General features: G+C 44.2%; 1 protein-coding gene and 1 long non-coding RNA gene across 14 annotated transcripts in view; one reads left to right on the top strand and one right to left on the bottom strand.

The window, feature by feature from the left end:
• The window catches only part of FGGY (FGGY carbohydrate kinase domain containing), a 322,855-nt gene that overhangs the window by 157,505 nt on the left and 142,777 nt on the right, over window positions 1-22,573 (bottom strand). The window lies entirely within an intron of this gene.
• LOC133268274 (uncharacterized) overlaps window positions 6,530-22,573 on the top strand; it is a 178,769-nt gene continuing 162,725 nt past the window's right edge. Inside the window, exon 1 of the long non-coding RNA XR_009743021.1 lies at window positions 6,530-6,870. This is a non-coding gene — a long non-coding RNA (uncharacterized LOC133268274). The remainder of the gene's footprint in view (window positions 6,871-22,573) is intronic.

Below are 22,573 nucleotides of genomic sequence, written 5' to 3' on the forward strand. Positions count from 1 at the left end.
AATCCAGTTCCATATTAAAATAAGGTGAAATGTGTATTTAAGAGAGGCTAAATGCGCAAAGAGTCAGAGCAAAAAGTCAGGGAGTTCATGGGGGAACACAGGCTATGACACAGAAGGAAGCATGGAAAGGATTGTGGAAGAAGCTGGTAAATGGGTGGACTGGGCTGGAAATACCGGTAGAGCTGAAGGCAGAATCGTGACAGGTGTACAAACGATGATGATGTTGAATAGGTTTTCAGTTTGGGCAGTGATGAAGCATGAGTCCTGCTGACTAAGGGTGAAACAGCCCAGACGGTGACTGTTAGATTCTGCTGCTCCAGGGCAAGAAGCATTGGAGTGCATCTAAACCAAGGCCTTGGAAATAACGCAACCTCTGTGAGCGCTATCTGCGGATCTCAGCCACTGCCAAAGCAGTGCTCGGAGCCAAGCACCTGCCTGAGGAAGATATTGCTCCACAGCTCTTTGATACAGCACATTTACCAGCAGGTTCAACCAGTAATTCATTGTAATGTGTATTCAAGTCAATAGGCCAAACCCATGTGGGAATAACTGTGAGTCACGTCGTTGCAGGAGTGGCATCCCTGCCCTGAGCCCATCCCAGAGCTGTTCCCATGGCATCCCATGAGGGTCTGCCACAGCTCGGGTTCTTCATCTGAAATATCCAGCTCTGCCTCATATGGGACATTTACTGCTTTGATCTTTAGACCCACTTTATGTGGACACGCCAGATGAGGTATCCGAAACACTGAGACATCCGCAGAGACAGAAATACCAGCAGGAATTAATGCAGAGAGATGTCACCTTGGCAAATCTAACTTGCTGTGTCCTTTGTGCTTTGGCAACTTTCAGCTGAGGCTAGTTGTATGATTCGTTGAATTAAAATCAGGGACAGGCTGATTCAAGAACATAGATATGGAGGTAAAGAGGAGTTGGGGTTTTCATAATGAAGTAAAATCATAATCACCTATTAAGAGAAAAATATGTGGTAGATGCCTCTGGCTGTAAAATTCCTAAGAGCATCAAGAGCTACAGGTTACAAAGAAGAGACACAAAGAACAGATTAATCCAATCATGGGAAAACAGCAAGAAAAGCAGCTGGTTCAGATATTCATATTGCCAAAACTCTGGCTGGCTCCCAGATACACCCTTCCCACCCAGAAGTAATTTGGGCTTGAAAGAAGCATAAACATCCCTTATCATTCCAGATCATTAATTGTCCTTTCCACTTGGTGTCCAAATGCAGAACATTAACATCTGAATTCAAATGCAATGTGGTCCTTATCATCGGAAAGTAACTACACCCTTTGCCTCACAGAACACTCCTTGGGCTTCATGTGGGGAGAAGCATGACTTGCCATATGGAAAACATCAGTCAAAATACAGTATTTTTATCTTATATTAAGAGTAATTCACAATCTCCCACTGGTGCTTGCCATAAAAGCAAGGAAAAGTGAGATTGTTTAAGCACTGTCTGGTCCCACAGACTGTGAATGGATGTCCATCCAGTTTCACTGCAGTCTGGTGTAGGCTTTCTCATTGAGAAATGCACATTTAGCCATCTACAAATTCCATACATGTGTTTAGTAAAAGGAGACGTTGTGCTACCAAAGGAGAACATAAGCCAAAGATGTTCTATTATCCCTATCCTATTAAAGGTCAGACAGAACTCTTACCTCAGTGCTATAATGTGACCAGAAACTTAATTGAAACTATAGGGAAAAGTTATTAATAAAGAGAGGAAGCCACAGTAAATTTAATACAGCTCACAGAAGGACTTTTGCTAGAAAGAGAAGGTTATACAGATAGATAGGCCTTTAATTAAGGTGTATTGCTGGGTTAAGTGTAAATTTTCCAAGCAAGCATGAAGATAGAAAACTGGTAATTGCTTCCAATTTATATTATAAAAATCAGTCATATTCATTTTACTTCCTGTGACAGCCTTACTTAATTCTCAGGTTCATTCACTTAATTGAAAGGGAGAATTCTTTGAGTAAAAACATCAGGAACTGAAGAGAGAGACAGCCAGACTGCGAGAATTGAACGACCAGCACTTTAAATGAAATCATTAAAGTCCCTCGTCCAAGATTCTCAATAGATTCATGTTTGCTGTCCTCAAGGGATATTTATTACCAAAGCTGAGTAGGAAAAGATTGGAAATTATATCAGAAAAAAGTCTCTAATGGCCTTCTTGAAAACTGAATCTGAAGAACTCCCTGTTTCTATTCCTATCATCATTTTTCCATGGCTCACAATTAGTGTAGACTAGAAACTCTAACATTTCTCTCTCTGAACACCTCTTGTAACAATGGTAAAAGTTGGTGAAGTGTAGAAACTAAATTGCTTCCACCATATTCTCATCTTATACTTGCTCACAACCGAGTTACAGGAGGGAGTACGCTCATAGAACCATAGAATAGTTAGGGTTGGAAAGGACCTTAAGATCATCCAGTTCCAACCCCGCTGCATGGGCAGGGACACCTCACAATAAACCATGCCACCCAGGGCTCTGTCCAGCCTGGCCTTGAACACCCCCAGGGACTGTTGTAAGTATTCATGCAACTCTCTGCATAAATCAGCCTCGGAAAAAAGCCTCACTAAACTGATGTGTCTTTGTGTATTTGGGAGCTACCCAGTTAGTGATAAGGAAACAATAGGTGGCGGCTTAAGTGGTAAATAACAGGCAGTAATCATAAGAGCTAGCATTTAAAAGTAACAGTCCTGGAGAATACAAGTAATCCACAAGACTAAATATCAGGATCACTTGTTGGCTGTTATTGAATAGTAAATCTGCATCTCACTTGCAGGTAAATTTGCCTTAAAAAAGAAGATTCTGAGGGGGCTTGTTTAGGATTTCAGTGTAAATATTCACACAGCTTCAGTCACATAGAATCACAGAATGGTTTGGGTTGGGAAGGACCCTGAGATCATCCAGTTCCACCCCCTTGCCACAGACAGGGATACCTCACACTAGACCGTGTCACCCAAGGCTCTGTCCAACCTGGCCTTGAACCAGTACTGCCAGGGATGGAGCATTCACAACTTCTTTGGGCAACCTGTGCCAGTGTCTTACCACACCTCGACAGCTGCCTGCTCTCCTTCCCCTGACAAAGCCCAACACAGGGCAGCTGGTTCCACAGTGACTGATACTGGAGAAAAGATATAATTCTGTGATTATAATCAAGCAAGGTGCTCTAAATTTTAATCTGCCAAAGCATGAATCAAAATAAGTGCCTCATGAATACATTCCTGGCATGGGCAACTGGGTTCTGCTGCAGACAAATGCATCAGCAACATTGTGCCCAAGTCATTCTGGGATCCATTTAAGCAACCAGTTGAAAAGGATCCATAGCAGAAAGAGGACCATAAAAGTGACGAAAGGTGATGCAAAGACAATGATAAGTAGCACAGAGCTAAATCTCTGCCTGTCAGAAGTCAAAACTACCCTATGGCTGGTTCTGGTCTACGTGTCTGATTTCTGGAGTGAAGTAACAAGGGATATTCCTCCATCAATGGATGTAAAGAGAAATTTAAAATGTCTTGGTGCTAATCGTTCAGCAAATATAAAATAATCATGTTGTGAATGTATTTAATGCTTTCCTTTTTCAAAGTGATAAGCAAGCTTTAAGTAATGAAACAGCAAGGTTAATGAAAAGCTCAGATGTTGGGTTGCTAATAGAAACAGTAATAGACTGAATGAATTATCTTTAAACAATTCAAGATAAAACCACCAAAACGTGCCTATATTCACCTGAAAGGAGTGAGAGCTCAATACATCGAGAATACTAAAGCTAGCAACAATACATTTCTATCTGTCAGTGGGAAGGGAAGATAGAGCCCCAGAAAGCCCAGGGAGGATTAGGGAGAACAGTAGACAATCGACAGTGAAACAGAGACAAAGCTGGGAACAGAACTATAAAGTGCTTGAGGAAATCCCTAAATCCGTTGGTATTAAAGCATTTACAATGACTTTTCAATTTCGTGACCAGCCTCACTATCAGGAGAGTTCTGTCATTTATGGCAGTGGAAGCAGGATCAGGTCTTTAAGTCAGTAAGTTAAAAAAGCTTTAGTGATGTTTGAAGCAGAAACACACTTATGGTGGTTTGCTTAAGAACGATACAGCTCATGGCTACTAGTAGGCCCTAGTTGTGCCTACAGAAACAAGTTAAAGCAAGGTAAGAACTGCATCACTGAGATAACCCAAGTGCAAAACCAAATTGAAATAAAACCCAGAGGGGTGTCTGTTCTCTTTATCCCAGCTTATTTCCGTGCTCTAATTTAAATCCCAGCTCCACGTAGTTGGGCTGGCAGCAAAAGGGATGGTAACCAACAGCATGAGGGCAGAAATGAACTTCCAAGAGTAGAAGGAACTTCTTAAGAGTGTTTTTATTGTTTTGCTTTTGTTTTCAGTAAATGTAAAATAAGCTGCCTCCAGGAAAAGAGAACTAAGTTAACTTCCATTTTCCAAGGAACATCCAGGCGCTTATCACAGGCTTCCCGGAATGTTGTGTTCTCACCATACCTCACTCTTCTCCCTACCTCTGAGAGGGACAGAGCACGCATATTAATTTGGCACTAAAAACCAGTTCTGATAAACCTCCACATCTCCTAGGAATTAAGACCTTAAAAGAACTTCTCTGGTATCTGAAATAGAGCAAGATGTGAAAGACTGGCAAAAGCTGAAGAAATATCCTGGAAGCTCCCTTTGCTTTCAGTAAGTCCAGGGCTAGATAAAGTGTAAGAAGAAGGGAACGGAACTGTGTTATCCAGGGGAAAATTATCCAGGATTCTTAACCAGAGGGACAGACCCAGGCATGTTTAACTGGAAGCATCCCCTGTCCTGCCCCATACCAGTTTCTGCTTCTGCCAATAAATTTAGAGCTCTTATATCACATCTCTATTGTGCAGTGGTTCTAAAAGGACACAGCGCACATAGGAAAACATAGCCATTAAGATCAGCTTCATCACTCCCTCTTCTGTATATGACACCTCTGTTACTCAATCGTTTTCCTTGTTCATGTGCTCTGAAGAAGCCATGGAGCTTTGCATCTCAGTGCTCAGCCAGACCCAAGAAGGTACTGCCAACCCATCAGGTCCAGGCACCATTCCTCAACATCCTTCCCCCATCCCCGCTCCTGCCATTTCTGTATCGTTGTGTCTTTTCATTTGGATCTTTCTCTTTCATTTTTAAATCTGGGGGTGGCATCTTCTTCTCTAAAGCCCTCTGCAAAGCATCTTTCCTCATGAAGAAGTCACCCGATTAGCCAACATGCTGCATTTCTTCTTAGAGAGGGATGAACTTATCGCTCTTTAGTTTCATAAGCACTGAGACAAAAGAAACCTACTTCCCACTCTGCCTTTACCATGTGGACTCTGATACAAGAGAATAACAGACTTCCACCTACATCCTGGTCATGAGTCTGGTTTCCTTAGAAAACTTGCCTAAAATAATTCTAGCAGCACTTATCTTCATGAACAAAAATATGCTGTTGACCATTCCCATGGCAGGGGGTTGGAACTAGATGAGCCTTAAGGTCCCTTCCAACCAAACCATTCTGCAATTCTATGTTGAAATATCTTTGTAACCATTCAGGTCATTCCATCTAACACATTCTTTCTGAAGAAAGCTGAGCACAGTAACTAAAGCAAGATAAGAAGAAAATCTGGCAACGAACAAGCCAGCAACAAGGCACAATTGCCTAAAATAAGGACACAAGTCATGAAAAGCTTGAATCTTCTTCCTGACACATCTTTCTTTTTGACCAGTGCTGTGGGCCTTGAGGGATTTATTTCTCATTGAAGAAGTTACAGTATATCTCACTCCTTTTTCACCAGTCCTATTCATAAAACAATGATTTTCCAGATTTCTCAATCTACTATAGGAAGAAAAAAGAAGTTTCCAAAATCAAGTATTACTCAACACTAAGCAATATGGTAATAAATCTAAGAATGTGGTCTTTGTCAGGACCCAGCCCAAAGCCCTGCAATGTCTATGGAAAGACTTCAGTCAGGCTTATCAGTCCTCAGCTATTAGTTCAGACTGCAATGTGGATCGTGCAAAGGGAAATAACTGGGTCTTCACTTGGCCTTTTCAACAAACAAGTGCCAGCAACATCAGTGGGAATCATGCACAAGCAGGCATGGGTGAAAAGCAAGTACTCTGTCTGCCATCAGCTTATGTAGCAGACATGGTACCTAGGACAACGTACCCCATACACTGCCACTCAGCCCAACTGCTTTTAACAAATAACAGTCTGCAAACACCAGAATGGCAAACATCACTGAGTGATACAACAGCAGGAATAGGCCCAACATGCAAGCTGAAACCAGGGCCAGGTAGGACCCTTCCCCTTTCTCTGTAGCTTTGCTGATCCCTTTTCCCTTCAAATCATGGAGTATTGTGTGCAGTTCTGGTGTCCTCAACATAATAAGGACATGGAACTGTTGGAACAAGTCCAGAGGAGGCCACGAGGATGATCAGGGGACTGGAGCACCTCCTGTATGAAGATAGGCTGAGGAAGCTGGGGCTGTTCAGCCTGGAGAAGAGAAGGCTGCGTGGAGACTTCCTAGCAGCCTTCCAGTATCTGAAGGGGGCCTATAGGGATGCTGGGGAGGGACTCTTCATTAGGGACTGTAGTGACAGGACAAGGGGTAATGGGTTAAAACTTAAATAGGGGAAGTTTAGATTGGATCTAAGGAAGGAGTTCTTTACTGTGAGGGTGGTGAGGCACTGGAATGGGTTGCCCAGGGAAGTTGTGAATGCTCCATCCCTGGCAGTGTTCAAGGCCAGGCTGGACAGAGCCTTGGGTGACATGGTTTAGTGTGAGGTGTCCCTGCCCATGGCAGGGGGGTTGGAACTGGATGATCTTAAGGTCCTTTCCAACCCTAACTATTCGATGATTCTATGGTTCCAGAATTACATATTCATCAATCTTCTGGAAAAACTTCTACTAAACCTTTTCACCATATTCCAGTATTTAAAGGGTGGTTACAAAGAAGGAGGAGATTCCCTTTTTACAAGGAGTTGCATGGAAAAGATGAGGCGTGATGGGCACAAGTTCCTCCTGGGGAGATTCCGACTGGACACAAGAGGAAAATGTTTCCCAATGAGAACAATCAGCCCTCGGAATAATCCCAGGGAAGTGGTGGATTGCCCAGCACTGGACACTTTCAGATTCAGCTGGACAGCATACTGGGCTATCTAGTCTAGGTCATGCTTTGCCAAGAAAGTTTGGACCAGATGATCCTTGAGGTTCCTTCCGACCTGGGATTCTATGATTCTGTGGTCTTACACTGTTCCCTAAGCTCTTCCATTTGGTCTGCTTCTGCCCTGACCACCCCAGCTATATTTCACTTCAGCCTCTTAGGATCCAAAAAGGGGTAAGTGTGGCCATCAGACAGAAGGCCTTAATCTTCATGGTCCACAGGCTGCTTTAGGCAAAGGAGATCACATCCAGCTCTTATGCATGTGTGTGTGTATAGAATAGTTTGGATTGCAAGGGACATAATGCTATTTCCTAAACTTCTAGCCCTGTTAGTATTAGAATGCTCTGAAACCGAATGGCAGGAGTGATTTATACGGTCACCACCACGCTAAAAGATAACACTATATAAGTGGTGGTATGCTCTCATGGACAGTACACAGGGCAGGAGTCCAGAAGCCTGAGCTCATCCTGCCACTGACATCCAGTTCAACCTTAGGCAAATTATACAGCTTGATCCTAGACCTATTGAAGTCATTGGCAAAGGTCTGTTTGACGTAACACCACCGATTCAGGTCCTGCATCTCTCCTCTTCTTGCAAGGTGCCTCTAGGGTGAATATGTGTGAAGTGTTTCAAAGATTTAAAGTATTACAGCTGTCATCTTGCAATTCTTATTCATGCCTGCTGATTTCTACTTGTGGGAGTAGGCCCGTTGGCTCCATAGTCGTCATTATTTGTAGCATTTCTAGTATTATTCATAACACATCTACTTTTCTGGCATATTAATTTTAGCAGTGGAGCGTTTTTAGCAGCACTCTTTCCATATTCAATACATGAATGATATAATTAACCAAAGAAATGGCATAAGAAACACAAAGGAAATAGTATTCTTATTACATTTCAGTATTGAATTGCCCACAGTTACTCTCAAGTCAAGCCTTCTGCTGAGCTGAGAGCATTGTCACAGAATCACTTGCATTGTTTTGGGGGGACTTTTTAGTGAGTCTAAGTTAGGACTCATTTTTCTTAGTTTTAGAGCTTTACTCTATCAAAATGTAAAGGCAAAATCCCACCTTATGAGAGGCTGTAGCATTACTACCTGACCCTCAAACACAAGCTCGCAAATCTTAGCCCATATTGTATCTACATGATGGAAATTTCAGCAGCCCTATAATGCAGCCAGGGTTCTTAGATCCTTCTCTGGATCCTCAAAAAGAAGTAAAATAAAACAGGTCCAGAACAGACATACAGGTTTGCCAAGTCTGCTAAAGTTCAGTTTTATGACTGAATGGGCCAATTCTTTTCCCTTCATTATCCTAATAGCTGGAATTGCTCATTCTCTCATCTCTCAATCATTCTGTGGTGGTGTTGCTACAGAATGAAGCAAATGCCTTCCTCTAGGAAAGAGCATCATAGGGCAGAGATTCAGAAGGGGGGCCATAGATTAGATACCTGCCCTTTCTTCACCCCAAAAGGAGTGGCAATGAGCAAAAAATCTACTATGAATGCCACCTATACAGGAAAAGCAAGCTGCTGAGACACCTTCAATACATGGACAGGTCTGGAACGAGGTTAGGTGAAAAACTGCTAGCACTCCCAGCACGCCTGCAGAGCAGGGGCAGTTGTTCTACCCCACATCATCTGTCAGAGCCAGTATGACTGTTTCCAGGACCAGTTATATCTGCTTGATTACATACAGTTCAGGCAATTTCCATGATTGTTTTCATACAAATCAGGCTTTTGGCCTTATAAACAGCATTCTCTTTTATTAAATGTGGCTCTTTGCATATTGCAATGTATTACTGTCAGTCTTTATCTCACCTAACTTTAGCTGCCTAACGTGAATCTGCAATACTAAACTACCCACCCCAGTTTCTCCACATATTTTGTTGAGTATTAGGAAGTGGTATTATGAAGCAGCTTCAAAGGACAATTCATTTCAGCCCAGCAGGACAAAGACAGGATGAGTCACAACCTCAGAGTACCTACTTGTCCCCACTGACAGCAGATCAAGAGCTGGGTGGCTTGGTCAGGCTGAATGCTTAACTTCAGATGGCTTATGTTAGGTGAAACGAATCCCACACAGATTTTTACTCAACATCAAATTCTGCTGTTTCCCACAACCTAAATGATTTTAGTCATCAGGTGCCTTACTCACTGCCTAGTGCTGTTTTGTTCAAGGAGCTGATTTAGGGAGTAAAAAAAGCCTTTCCTAGAAATGAAAAAGGAATGTGCTTCTTGCACTTTTCACTGTGCTTCTGTTAGCCAAGAACTTCCTGCAGCATGGCAAGGTGTGGGTGTGGTGAGTGAGCTCTTTGTGCGTAAGAGATGCCAGTGATGCTGTACCCGGCGAGTAGGACTTCATTTCCAAAGCTGCCTGGCAAGCAGTTGGCCAACTTAAGAACACAGAAACTGGCTGGCTTGGCCCCCAGAGCTGTGTTGGTTGGTGTCCTAGAAATCAGCATGTTCCACAGAGCACACTGGAAGTGGACATCCCAATCCTATGGAACCTCAGCAGCAGCCTGGGGGTGTCTGATTCCCCCACAGCCCTCTGACAATTAGAGTGTTGGGTTTTAAAGATGCAGCTAATGGATATCCTGGTGACTCAACATGAGTCAGTCCAATTAAGAACTGAATCAGGCTCTCCAAATATTCCCATGAAGCTCTTCCTCTGAAGACTTCAAAGTGCATTACAAAGATTCAAAGTGCTAACGAGTAGGATAATCCAGTGATGATATCAATCCTGGCATGACGCACTTCCCATGTGACCAGGGACAGGTCCACTTAGAGGCACACTTACTACACATATTTAGGAGCCACACAGAGATTTGGACTGAAATATAATAAAGATTGCATCGTGACAATATTCTCTGCTGAATTCTATAAACTGGTTGTAAAACTTTATAGAAAGAGCATTCCACTCACTATTGCACTCTAGGGGCTTTCCTATAATAAATACCTGTCCTACTCCAGTTTGGAACATAAACCAAGCTTTCCTGCTCAGCCAGATCTATTGTCTGAACCATGCAGCCCTAAAATCATGATTTTGCCATCAACCTCCTGTTTGAGGAGGAAAGAAACAAAAGGCAAGGCTGAACAGAACCGTGCTACATGTTTGTTTAACACTCCCTTAATGGAGCTACAAAATAAGGCATTCATAGCACGTACAAAGCCGCTGTATGGCTTAAGGACTCCTCTAACTCCTTCTGAGGACAATGATGAAACCACTCACTGGTTTCATTTGGGTCAAGGTGATGGCTGGATTCTCAGAAAACAACACTGGGCCAACCCCACAAAACAACAAACAGTTCTAACAAACACCAGTAACTGCTCTAAGCACCAGCAATCCTTGGACTGAGCCCTTGTGCAAGTGCTCCCTGTTGCAAAATAACACAGTGCGAAGCAAATGTGAGGAACATTTTCTTGGCAACAGACAGCAAGTGTGTCCTGTGCATTACATTAAAAGTCATCACTGCAAACCCTTGCACAATATTGAGACAGTATAAGATATGCTTAAACCGCCTTAATTGCACGGTGGTATAGCACACGTTAGCAGTTGAGTTGCAGTGGCATCTCAGGGCAGCAAGAATGGAGCAAGGTCCTATAGCTCTAGGTACTGTGAAAAAACCTAGAGGTCCAGATGACCTCAGGCAGTCCCTGAAAGTCCCAGTCATCCTTGTTCTCCCTATGGCTTCCCTGGTTTGAGAGGTGTTCCTTTGTGAACTAGCATTTGAAACAGAATTGTCAGCACTGGCCTTGTTCTCGTCACACAACCAAAATCACCGCTGGCACTAGCTGCCCTTCCTGCTTATAGCTTTCACAGAGGTTAGATCTATACTGTAAACTCAGCAGACCAGGGCACTGTTTGACCCATGATCTGTGATGAGATCCAAGCTGAGAGAGTTGGGGTTGTTCAGCCTGGAGAAGAGAAGGCTCCAGGGAGGCCTTGTAACAGCCTTTCAGTACCTAAAGGGGCCAAAAAGAAAGCCGCAGAGGGGACTTTTTAGATGAGCAAGTAGCAACAGGCCAAGGGGAATGGCTTTAACCGGCCAGAGGGGAGACTGAGATGAGCTCTTAGGCAGAAGCTCTTCCCTGGGAGGGTGCTGAGGCGCTGGCACAGGGTGCCCAGAGAAGCTGTGGCTGCCCCATCCCTGGCAGTGTTCAAGGCCAGGTTGGACACAGGGGCTTGGAGCAAGCTGCTCTAGTGGAAGGTGTCCCTGCCTGTGGCAGGGGTTGGAACTGGATGAGCTTTAAGGTCCCTTCCAACACAAACCATCCTATGTTCTCCCAGGCTTTGTAGCTGTTAGAACCCTCTCTGGCACAGCACAGTCCCATCCCAGCTAGAGCTCTCCCAGATGATGCCTGGGTACACTTGGGAGACAGCAAAGGCCAAGGACTGTTCCCAGTATGCTGTCTGGATGAGGGCACCTGCTTGGGACACAGGAACAGGGGGAAAGAGCTGAATCATGTGGAAATGAGTCATGACATGCTACTTTGAGTTTGGGCTATTTTATTTTCTAGCCATGGCCGCAGGACTTAGGGAATGAATGGATGCTCTTCCTGAGGCACTGAACTACTTCTTCCTGAAAAAAAGAAGTTGCTTACTGAAAATAGCACTTGGGTGAGAACATGCAAAGAGAAAGCTCGCTGCTTTTGACAAGGTTTGCCCTGTGCTGTGGCTAAGCTGAGGACTGCAGTCTCTTGGGCTGCCATCCAGCTGGATTCAGCAGCAATTCATTCACTAGAAAAAGTAGAGAAAGAAACAGGAAAAAACGATATGGAGTTTCCATGGCTACCGGCCTGTGTAATTCCTCCTGACCATTATCACAAATTTTGCCATTCAAACAAGCAACAGATGTCAGAAATAATGTTTGGGTTTGCTGAGCACGCATTCAGACACACCACAGGGAAAGGTACTGCCTTTGAGCCAAGGCAAGTGGCACATTTTCATCTGTGGGCAAAACACAGAGCACAAACATCTGAGCACTTGCCCTGAGCTCCTCCTCTTGAATAATGTCTCCTACGTTGAGCTTCTAAATTCCACATTCTTTTGTGATGGTTGTAGGAAATAAGAGCTCAAGAGTAGGTGTTTGGAAGAACTAGCATATATTAAAAGCTATAGCATTCTGTAGAGAAACAGCACAAACTTTTGACTTTAATATGCTAGAACAAGGAAGAGGGGGCAGAAATAAAAGCCATTACTCAGTGCAACTTATCAGTGATGCTGGATTCTAGAGCAGGTTACCCTGCATTCATTTATGACATATATTCAAGAGCAACAGGTGGAAGTACAAGTGGTGTCTCTTCTTCATTCCCCTGTGTGCATGGTCAGCTTATCACTATTATTTAGATAACATAAAATACAGCTTAAAAGGAAAAATAGAACCATAGAATCATAAAATAGTTAGGGTTGGAAAGGACCTTAAGATCATCCACTTCCAACCCCCCTGCCACGGGCAGGGACACCTCACACTAAACCATGTCACTCAAGGCTTTGTCCAACCTGGCCTTCATTTCCTATTCATCCTACTTCCCTGTTATAGCCCCTTGCCACTTTTTGGAGCAATACCTAGATACTGCATTTGCTCCAGAGCCTTCTTCCCTCACGTCCCTGTTCTAGACAAGTTCATTTCTTTAAACATGGGCTGCATTTACAAGATTTAGGGCTGAAAGGTTCTGTAGAGAATCCCAATCTCTGCCAGATTTCAAGCATCTACTCTAAGGGCTCTGCTGTTGATTTACTGTTCTCACTCAGACTATTTTGACCAAGTATAGTAGATCAAAAACCCCAGAGGGTTTCCTTAGCTATCTTTAGGCTGGCTAAAGAGTCTGCATGAACCACAAGCTACTCAATAGTTAATAATACCAAGCTTCTCCCCCCAGCACTCGATTTGAAAGGACTACAAGCTCTGAGTCACCGCACAGTTGATTTGAGCTTAACCCTAATAGCTCTGTTGTGTCGTGGATAATTCTTAAACCTTCTTGGAAGCAGGAGAATGTCAACAATGAGCTCGCAAGGTTTAACTCTCTAACACCAGGTAAACTGCTTTATCTCCATTAAAAATACCAGTAGCGTCCTTTCCACTGCATCACAGAGCTGTAAAGTCAGGCTGGAGCAAAAGCCGTGTGCCTGCTGGTATATGCCCGAAGAGGTTCTGGGAATTAATTCTGCTTTGCAGAACTATTCCAGTTATTCATGTGACTCAGCGGCTGAGACCGGGATCTTCCTGCGCTCCGAGGGTGACGTGCTGATTCAGGCTGGTTCAGCAGCGGGATCCGAGAGACACCTTATCAAAAGAAAAGCCTCTCCCAGCAGCTGAGAGGGAAATTTCCGTTGCGTTATCTGCGCTAGCCCGGTGGGGCAGGATTACAAGTTGTTATTATTAGATCTGGATGGGTTTCTTTACACTGGGTAAGGAGGGAATCAGCCTTTAATAAAATACTTCTAAGTAGTGCGGCTGTGATGTCCGTCCAGATGTGGCCGCAGGGCTAGAGGCTAGCACCGGGTCAAAGGAAAATGTTACACTGCACCTCTGCTTTCAGAGTCGTACCTAAGAGTATTTCAGCCACACTCAAGTTTTATTTAGAAGTGTTTTAGAAAGGATTAGTACCTGGCTAACCCTTTCAGCTGCACACAGGAACAGTAAATTGTAAGTCATTTATCAGCACCCTCTAGACTTATTGAACTTCATATGTAATGACTAAGGAGACATTCATAATAGATTAACCCTTTATAAACCAATTGCAAATAGTATCTTGACTGACAGAGCACTCATCAGCCCCACTCTGCACAGCAGATAGGAATTACCTCATTAAATGCAGCATCAAGGATGGAACCTGAGCATCTCAGCCAGTCACTCCACACTCTCTTTGTGGACAACACAGTCAAGTGAGTGAGTTGAGTCCTCCAGAAGTAAACATCTAAAGTAGGTGTATCAAATGGTAGCCAAAGCATTTTAATTGACCTGCCATGGGGTAACGGCTTCAAGCTGAAAGAGGGGAGGTTGAGATTAGACCTTAGGCAGAAGCTCTTCCCTGTGAGGGTGCTGAGGCGCTGGCACAGGGTGCCCAGAGAAGCTGTGGCTGCCCTATCCCTGGCAGTGTTGGACACAGGGGCTTGGAGCAAGCTGCTCTAGTGGAAGGTGTCCCTGCCTGTGGCAGGGGGTTGGAACCGGATGAGCTTTAAGGTCCCTTCCAACCCAAACCATTCTATGAAACAGAACAAGATGACAACTTACATCTTTAAATTCCTCTCCTTATTCTCAGTCCACAAGACCACAGCTGCCCTATAATCACATAATCATAGTTCTGCCACTCTTCAGTTAATGTATTTAATCTGCCAGCTCAAAAAAAAAACAGGCTTCCTCTAATATTATGCATGATCTAGTATTTTTGTAGGAGCAGCCAGTGTGGTCAGTGTCATCTCAGCCACCTAAACATTAAAGCATACAGAAGTACCTGGTGAAGCACAGGGGTTACGTCTCACCTAGTGCTATGGTTTCACAGTTAATCCTGATACAAATAGCAATTACAAAGTATTTCTGCAATGTACTGTACCAATTGCAATACTGAGGTATTGCTCCCAGTACTTACTGTTCCTCCAGAGCCTTCCTCCCCTCACCTTACAGCTGGATTTTCTCTTTCAAGAAACATTATTCTTGAGCTGCTGCTCGCTTGTCCCACAACAAGTGGTACGTGCAAAATATAGGGGGAACTGTGTATTTAACCCCACCAATGGCTAAAGGGTTAATGACAACAGTCTGTGATGAATATGAACTAAAATAAAGCCATCTGCTGAGACAGGCTTTAGTGGTGTCAATGGATGGGAGCAGAAGAGATACTGTCAATAAAACTGAAAACAAGGCTGGCCATAATAGGATGGAAAGGGAAAAAAGGTCTAGAACTGTCTCAGGATGCTCTCCCTTTCCACCCCAACGATCTGGAACACTTCTTAACTACCTGTCAGACTACAGCTGCTGATGCAGGTACAGCCTCTCCCAACTGCCTTCCTCCATAAAGCTCTAAATTCCTACCAAAAAGAGAACTTAAATGTTTTTATCTACACAAGAAACTAAACCACCAGGTACTCAGAGGCATAAATCCACGTGGTATTTGAGGGTTAAAATCCAGAGGAAAACTGCAGCCTGGGAAAACTAGGGACTTTCCATTCCCGGTGTAATGAAAATGACAGATTTAAAGTTCAGAGTGAGAAGTCACTGAAAGGAATTAGACTTCAAGCTTCCTGATCGTGCAGGCTTTGTTTTGCAAGGCTATTGATAAGTCTATCAGTCTCCCGATTACGGTCCCCCCACCCCATGAAAAACCCTCTAAAAAGGGAATCTGCTGCCTTAATTGGAAGGAAAAGGGTTTAAAGGACATCCACTGTAAGGTCTCTCTGAAGAAGGAAAGTCCCTGGAGGCAAAACAATAACTGGGTTTGACCTTCCGCAGCTCAGGAGACGCTGGTAAAGACGAGCCCTAAACACAGCCTGACAACTGTGAGTTCCAATCAAATTCAGAAAGAGACGGAAATTGGATAAGCAAATTCCTTTTTGTTCATGACCCCGATCCCGCTTTCCTTTCCCCCTGCAGCATGACACATCAGAATCTTTCCTGCATGCCACAAATCACTCACAAGACAGCAGTAGCCTTTGAATAGCTGTCTTATGTTACGTTCCTATCTTCCAGACAGGCAGTGTTAGCAGTGCCCTGTCTACTCTGGAACAGCAAACACGTTAAGCGCAGTACAAAGGCTCGCTGCAGCAAGGAAGGAAGCAGTGTGATTTCATTGCTGTTTTCAGCACGGTGTAAATTCCCTCTCTCCCAATTTGGATGAAGTCTTCACAGTAGCACTAGGAGCTGCTTGCCAATGCAATGAAATTTGGGTTTGAATGCAGAAACCCACAATCCTCATTCTGTCAGAAGCTGCAGCTGACAAAACGCTTTCCTTCTTGTGAACTGGAGCTTGTGGAGGATGCTCTTTGCCATTCCCCACCGCTGCTCCAGGACACATAATGTTTCCTGTGTTACCTTCTGCATGGCAAGTGCATCTTGTCTCAGTGTCCCTGCGCACTCCCGCCAGCAGCTGGAGGCACCTACATCCTTTCCACATCAATACTCATTGTTCCTGCTCAGCATGGCCACACTGGTCAAGTGCCCTCCAGCTCGCCAAGGCCTCCTCACGCTCCTTGTATTATCTGTTACCTGCAAACTCCACCACTTTTAGGTAAACCAGAGAACTTTAACCCCACATTTCTGTTTTAAGGCTACCTGAAGTTAATGATGCCTCCAGCAGAGCAAACTTTTACTTACAATGGTCCTGAATGCAAACTTACAATCGAATGTCGTTATACCATAAAAAACAAGAGAAGAGGAAAATGGCAAAGACTCCCAACACAAAGACCACAGACCAAATAAAAACACATGAACTAATGGTGAAGTTTTCCACCTTAAATGGCCAGCTAATTCGAGATGGTCACCACTGAAACCCGACTCATGTAATTTGCAGATATGACTCACAAGAGCTGGAGCTCCAAACACAGTAAAAGCCCAGCTTGGAGAGATATCAAGTTTTGGAGGCAAAAATCAGTTATTTTTAGAGCCTGATGAGACAGAGGTGAAAGTGTAAGGGGTCTACAGTAAGGTAGTGGCGATGTGCAGGTATATTCACAACGCTGACACGGTTTCACTTTCTCCTGGAAAGGAGCTGAAAGCTGGGCATGGCTTCATGCAGATAGAGTTACATGAGTTACGAGCAGTAGGGCTGTCCCGGAGAACCAGCTCCACGTGCTTTGACCTTTTCTCAGGTTTTGGAAGAAGTTGCTTTGTACATGTGCTTCCTTCAGCCGAACCTAACCCCTGTTCCCATTACCCATGGCTCTTCCAGCCTTTTAGGTATCATGACAGATGGCTCCTGCTAAGTCTATGGGAAGGAGTCAGTCCCAAAAGCGCTCCCTTGCTCTTTTAGGCCTGAAGTGCCCAAACAGTCAATGTGACATTCAGAGCCTGACAGCAAAGCAGAATATCCTGACAGCATCCAAGCCATGCTGCAGCTGCTGCAAGTCAGCAATGCTCAGACTCTGACCTGGCACCTTCTGTGCTCTCTGAGACCAGGAGCATGCGGCCCAAGCCTTGTCCCAGCAGGCAGCAAATCACCACGACACAAAGTGCAGCCGCGACTGATCTGGGGAAGGGCTGGATTTGGAACCCATTTCAGAATCACAGAGCTCCACCATTTGCATCCTCCAAGCCTCTGCTACCAAGATGCTTCCTAACCATGAGTCCTACCCTGTCTCACTCCTATGTAAAAAGATTTGGCTAATTCACTTTGATTTCACTTTGATTGCAACTGATGACTCTCCTTGCTCTGACTTTCATTCCACAGGCTTAGACTTCCATGATGCACAGCTCCCTGCTTTTCATTCCTGTCCTCAGGAAGTGCTATGGACTATGAGCAGGAAGCACAAATTAGGAGGAGAATGAGTTCCTGTCTGCAATAATGTTCAAGCTGTATGTATGCAATGGGAATTAACAAAACTGGAACAGGCTCAGCACTGCCACTTTATGTGGGACAATACGTACCTCCTGAGCTGGGTCATGTACCTCACACGTCCTTGCTGAAGTGCCAACTTTGTAGAGGAATGCTGACACTTACAGGGGTGCTGCCATGCACTACAGTAGTGCAGAGGCTTCTGCAAAGAGCCAGCTTAGGCAGGTTAGCTGGGAGCTATAAAAATCTATAAAGAACATTCTATAAACAAGGTTCCAGAAAAGACCTAAAAATACCAAGAGGGCAGTTTGTCACTTGTTGGGGTTTTTTAAAGTTATTTATTTATGGAGTTCTGCTGAATGGGAGTGAAGCTTTAGAGCCAGATAACTGAAAAAGCTACTGCAAGATGCTACGTGCCTTTAACATCAAACACCCTGAGTTCCCATCACGGTGGCACAACATAGCCTAAAACCAGAGCTAAAGCATCATTTTACAGTTGTCAAACAACACTTGCTCAGTGCTCAGAAAGGATGATCCTTGATCCCAACAAGTCTCAATCTAAACAGCGAGGAATTCTTGCAATATTTTTTGTTTCAGCTTCTTGGTTTTGATTTTAGTGTTTGAACTTTTTATGGTTTTTAGCACTTAACAGTGAAATAAGAGGCTTCAGCCACTGATCTTCAAATAGTTTGAAGCCCCCACACTGTTTTAAGAAGACAAACCAGGCTCTTTGCATTCAAGTGCTGTACTCGAGCTACCTGGGTCAAGTCAGTAGCAGAAAGAGCCCTGTCTCTAGTCAATGAGCAAGGCCATAGTGACTCCTCCATCCACTCTTATTTCAATACTAATGAGTTGCAAGAAGGGGAACCCATGATAGCAGGGGTGACATTAGGGGAGCAAATGAGTCAAAACACGTCTCCTGAGTGTTACTGCCTAACACAGGAGCAGGGTAGAGTTTTCTATCGCGACCCTTTAGCTCTCCCCACTAAGCGCTTTAGCCGTTTCTGTTAAGAGGCGGTCAGACGAGGACCCAAGACCGACAACTTGCACATACTGTTCCAGCATAAGGCCGCAGGATAGATCCCAGCAGAGCCTTTCCTTCTGCATGGCTCCTCAAGTTTGAGATCTCCTCAGTTATCCGTAAGCAGCTGCTCTGGAAAAACAGGCTATGGGTGCGAGCATGTCTGCAGAGTCACGCTGTGGTTCTCCTGACCTGGAGGGCCCTTTGCCCTGTGTATCACTGTGGCTCTCCCCATCTGTTTTCAAGGTCTCCCGAATCCCTTCAAATGTAGGTTTCCAAGATCATCAAGACAGAAGCGGCTGTGCTTTCAGTGATACCTCTGTGCAATTGTACTCTCCTCTAAGAGGGGGCAACCCGGCTCTCCCCTGCCCGGACATCCATACTATGGGAATGACACACCGCCAGTCACACTGTTCACACCAACTGTGGCAGTAAACTTGATTTCAACTTTGACATTTAGCTCCTGCACAGTGACTCATGACTGCCTAAGATGCTGAGTTTAGGGATGCAAGACTCAAAAGCCAATGCAGAAGAAAATCAGCAAGCTACAGAAGACAGAAAGAGGCATTTGATGAAATGGGCACCTCATCATTTTTATACACTGGAGGGAGGAAACAGACGAGGACAAGTTCCAGTTGCTATGTCTTTTTGCAGAGAAAAGCTGGCAATTTATATTCTAAGTACACTTTACTAAGTGCCCATTTTAGAAGCAGTCTACCAGTCAATGGTGTCACCAAAACCATTCAGCTTAATAAAACCATTAGGTCTTCCAGTTTCCAGAAGAATAAATGGGAGCACAACATTGTTCGGGACTGCATTGAATAAAACTATCAGGATCACTCCTTATCTTGTTCAGCCTATTTATAACCGTTGACTAACAAGTCGTGAGAGCAACTTGAGTGATGAATGCCAGTTTGTGTCTCTTCTGAGCAGGTCTGAGGTGTCTCAGGGGAGATGGAAGGTGGCAGCAGTGAACACCTTCTGTTTCTGAAGGAACAGTGAAGGAGATGGGTACAGGGCTCTGTTGTCATCCCAAGGAATCCACCATGGCGAAGCCAGGACATCAACCAGAACTGACCCAGACACAACCAAGTCCCCTCTGCTTTTCCTTTCTAAATTTACCAGCTATGTCCTGGAGCTATTTCTGTAGCTGAGAGAACACAAGGAAAAATAATAATTCCTAAAATCCTAAATTAACTGTCTACATGTGGGTGTCGTGAATTACTTCACAGGTACCAGTGAGGACAAACATGGTTGGATACAAGAAGTTAACAGTTTGGTTTTGTAGGTAGTAGAGATTGTTTTCTGAGGCTGAGTGAGGACATTCTGATGACAAAGTAACACACAGTTTAGCAATTGCCATTTACTTAAGATCTGTATTACGTATGAACTCTTAGAGAGTGCTCTCACCCTCTCAGACTGAAAACAGGCTTCCTGGGAACCTTATTTCACAAGGACTACTTCCTCATGGCTTCAATGTATAGATGAAGCCCACTTTACAGATGGAGCTGAGCTCTGAGGTCAAAGCCAGCTCACAGATTCTCAAAGCAGTAGCTGGTGTCAGCTGGAAGAGCTCTCGATTGCTGCTCAGCTACGATGACCTCACCAGCTGATGAACAGCCCAGAGGGCCCAAGGTTGCCTTAAGTTTCCACCTATAGGTATAAAATGCATTACACCAAACTCCTATAGCAGAAAATCTGTAAACAGCTAAATGAGGGCACAGACGTGTCTGCTGACTGGAAACGATCCAAGTTAACCTACTCAGAAACCCAGCTCCTTTCCCTCTTCTTGCATCACAGAATTATTTATTTGCCTGAAGGCAGTTTGAGGCAATTAGTATATTCAAAGGTTGCTATTAAGGCCGCTATTGATAGTGGCGTGGGGAGGAAAATTGCAGTGAACGTCAGCAATCTGAGCATTTTTGGACTAGAGCAGTGTTCAGATTCATGAACGTCGATGCTATTTCAAGGTTATCTTTGCTAATCTTAGTACATAGTCAGACATACCAGAGTGATGCTTTTGGGGGCTTTTCTTTTCTATTTTCCTTAAAGCCAAAGTTTTGCCTTAAGACAAAACGTAGCCATGGCAGCAGGAGCGGCACAGGGGATAACACGTTACCATCCAGCTGGCCAAGTCACTTGGATTAGCAGGTCTTGGAAGAGAGGTGTCAGTGGATTTAATTAACTTGTCCTGGAGTTCTTGATCTTGTTTCAAACCACTCAACCCCTCAAGGTCTCTCATGAGTCAATGTTTCTAACCCAAGACTTGCAGGAGAATTTCTGAATGCACCCAAGTGGTTTAGGATCTTGTCAGTTTGGGGCTGAACTTGCAGTCCTGAAAGGTGTTAAACACCCTCAAAACTACTGCCCAGGACCCGGTTGCTTGTCAACAAGTATAGCTAATCATAACTTAGTGCTTCACCTGAATATTTACCAAGGGAAGTGAAACAATTAGATTGCTTATTCCTAATTCCAGCTGAAGTGTTATCAGTTTTTGTTCCAGCTTGGAAATAATTTCCTAAGCTCTAAAAAGCCTTAATATTTGTATTTTATGTAAGTAGTTTGGAAAGGTCAGGGCTAAGTATTTGTTATAAGGAACAAACCCAAGTTATTAGACACCACTGGAAGACTAGGCACTAAAATGTGCTTGGGCACGCTATTCAAGCGATGCTTATCTGAAGTTACACCTTCTATGCCTCAGTCACACCACCATGGCAGAGATCACGTCAGTGGTTCCACTGTACACTTGAAACAGAGTTTATAAATGAACCTGAAAGCCACAGAGAAGCTTGGACAAGAGCAGATGCGTTTCAGTGCAGAGATGTACCAGAATCAGCTTGCTTGTTTTTAACACATAGAAGTAGCAGTAACACAGTTAGTGATTCAAACAGGATCTTTTGCACTTGGGTGAAGCAGCCTAGGAGATATGGGAAGGTCCTGGTGGGAATACAGGACCCGGCTGGAAGGTCCTGTATCCCATACACCAGCTGCTGGAGTCCTGTGCTTACATAACCAGCCCTCAAGAGGGTTTAACTTGGCTCTTTCTTCTACTTCCCATCTCCAGGTCATGTCTATAGCTCCCTTTTGTTCATCCTCACAAGTCTGAGACCTGTGATGCAGGAGGATGAGACAGGAATTCCCTGGATGCATTTCTGTGATCCTGAGGGATGAAACAGAAACATCTTGGCCGTGCCTACATTGCCTTGCTTGAATACAGGCTTGAGCCTCACGCAGCCAAATGGATGGACCTCACTGCACCCAGATTTCATGACAGAGCTGCTGTGGAAGCCAGGTCTCCACTTCCATCACATTTCTCTGCCTGGAGGCCAGCTGGGTTGTGACTAGACACAGCCCACAGGCAGAAAAGCAGTCTCCTGAATGCTTCCACCCAGCACAGCCACTTGGTATCACCCTGACCTTCTTGTGAAACACCTATTTAACAAACCAGCACCCGTTCCTTCCAGAAGGAATTATGTCATGGAGAGATTTTGCTTCTCTTTATAGAAAAGCCATTAAAGAGTCCCTGTGTGCCAACAGTACCCCTCTGGTACACAAGCATCACAAGAGCCTTCTTTTCTAAGCTTTGTGTGGCATTTGCAGTCAGAGGGTGACCTGATGGTGACCAATGTACTTAGCTAACATACACTACTCTCTACACAGATTACCTCACGCAATCTACATGTTGCTTATTTACTACCTAACGCTAGTCATTAAATAAATATTCATCTGATAGTTGGGCATCTTAACCAGACCTGCAAAAATAACACCAGATGTAAAGACACTACTTATATATTACACACAGGCAAGTGAGTAACATAGAAAGTCAAAGGGGCTGCTGGGTACCATTAGAATAAGTAAAGGTA

This window comes from Pezoporus flaviventris, unplaced genomic scaffold (assembly GCF_033815535.1).
Source record: "Pezoporus flaviventris isolate CSIRO_AGI_PZ_B2104156 unplaced genomic scaffold, CSIRO_AGI_Pfla_v1 ptg000013l, whole genome shotgun sequence".
Taxonomy (NCBI): domain Eukaryota; kingdom Metazoa; phylum Chordata; class Aves; order Psittaciformes; family Psittacidae; genus Pezoporus; species Pezoporus flaviventris.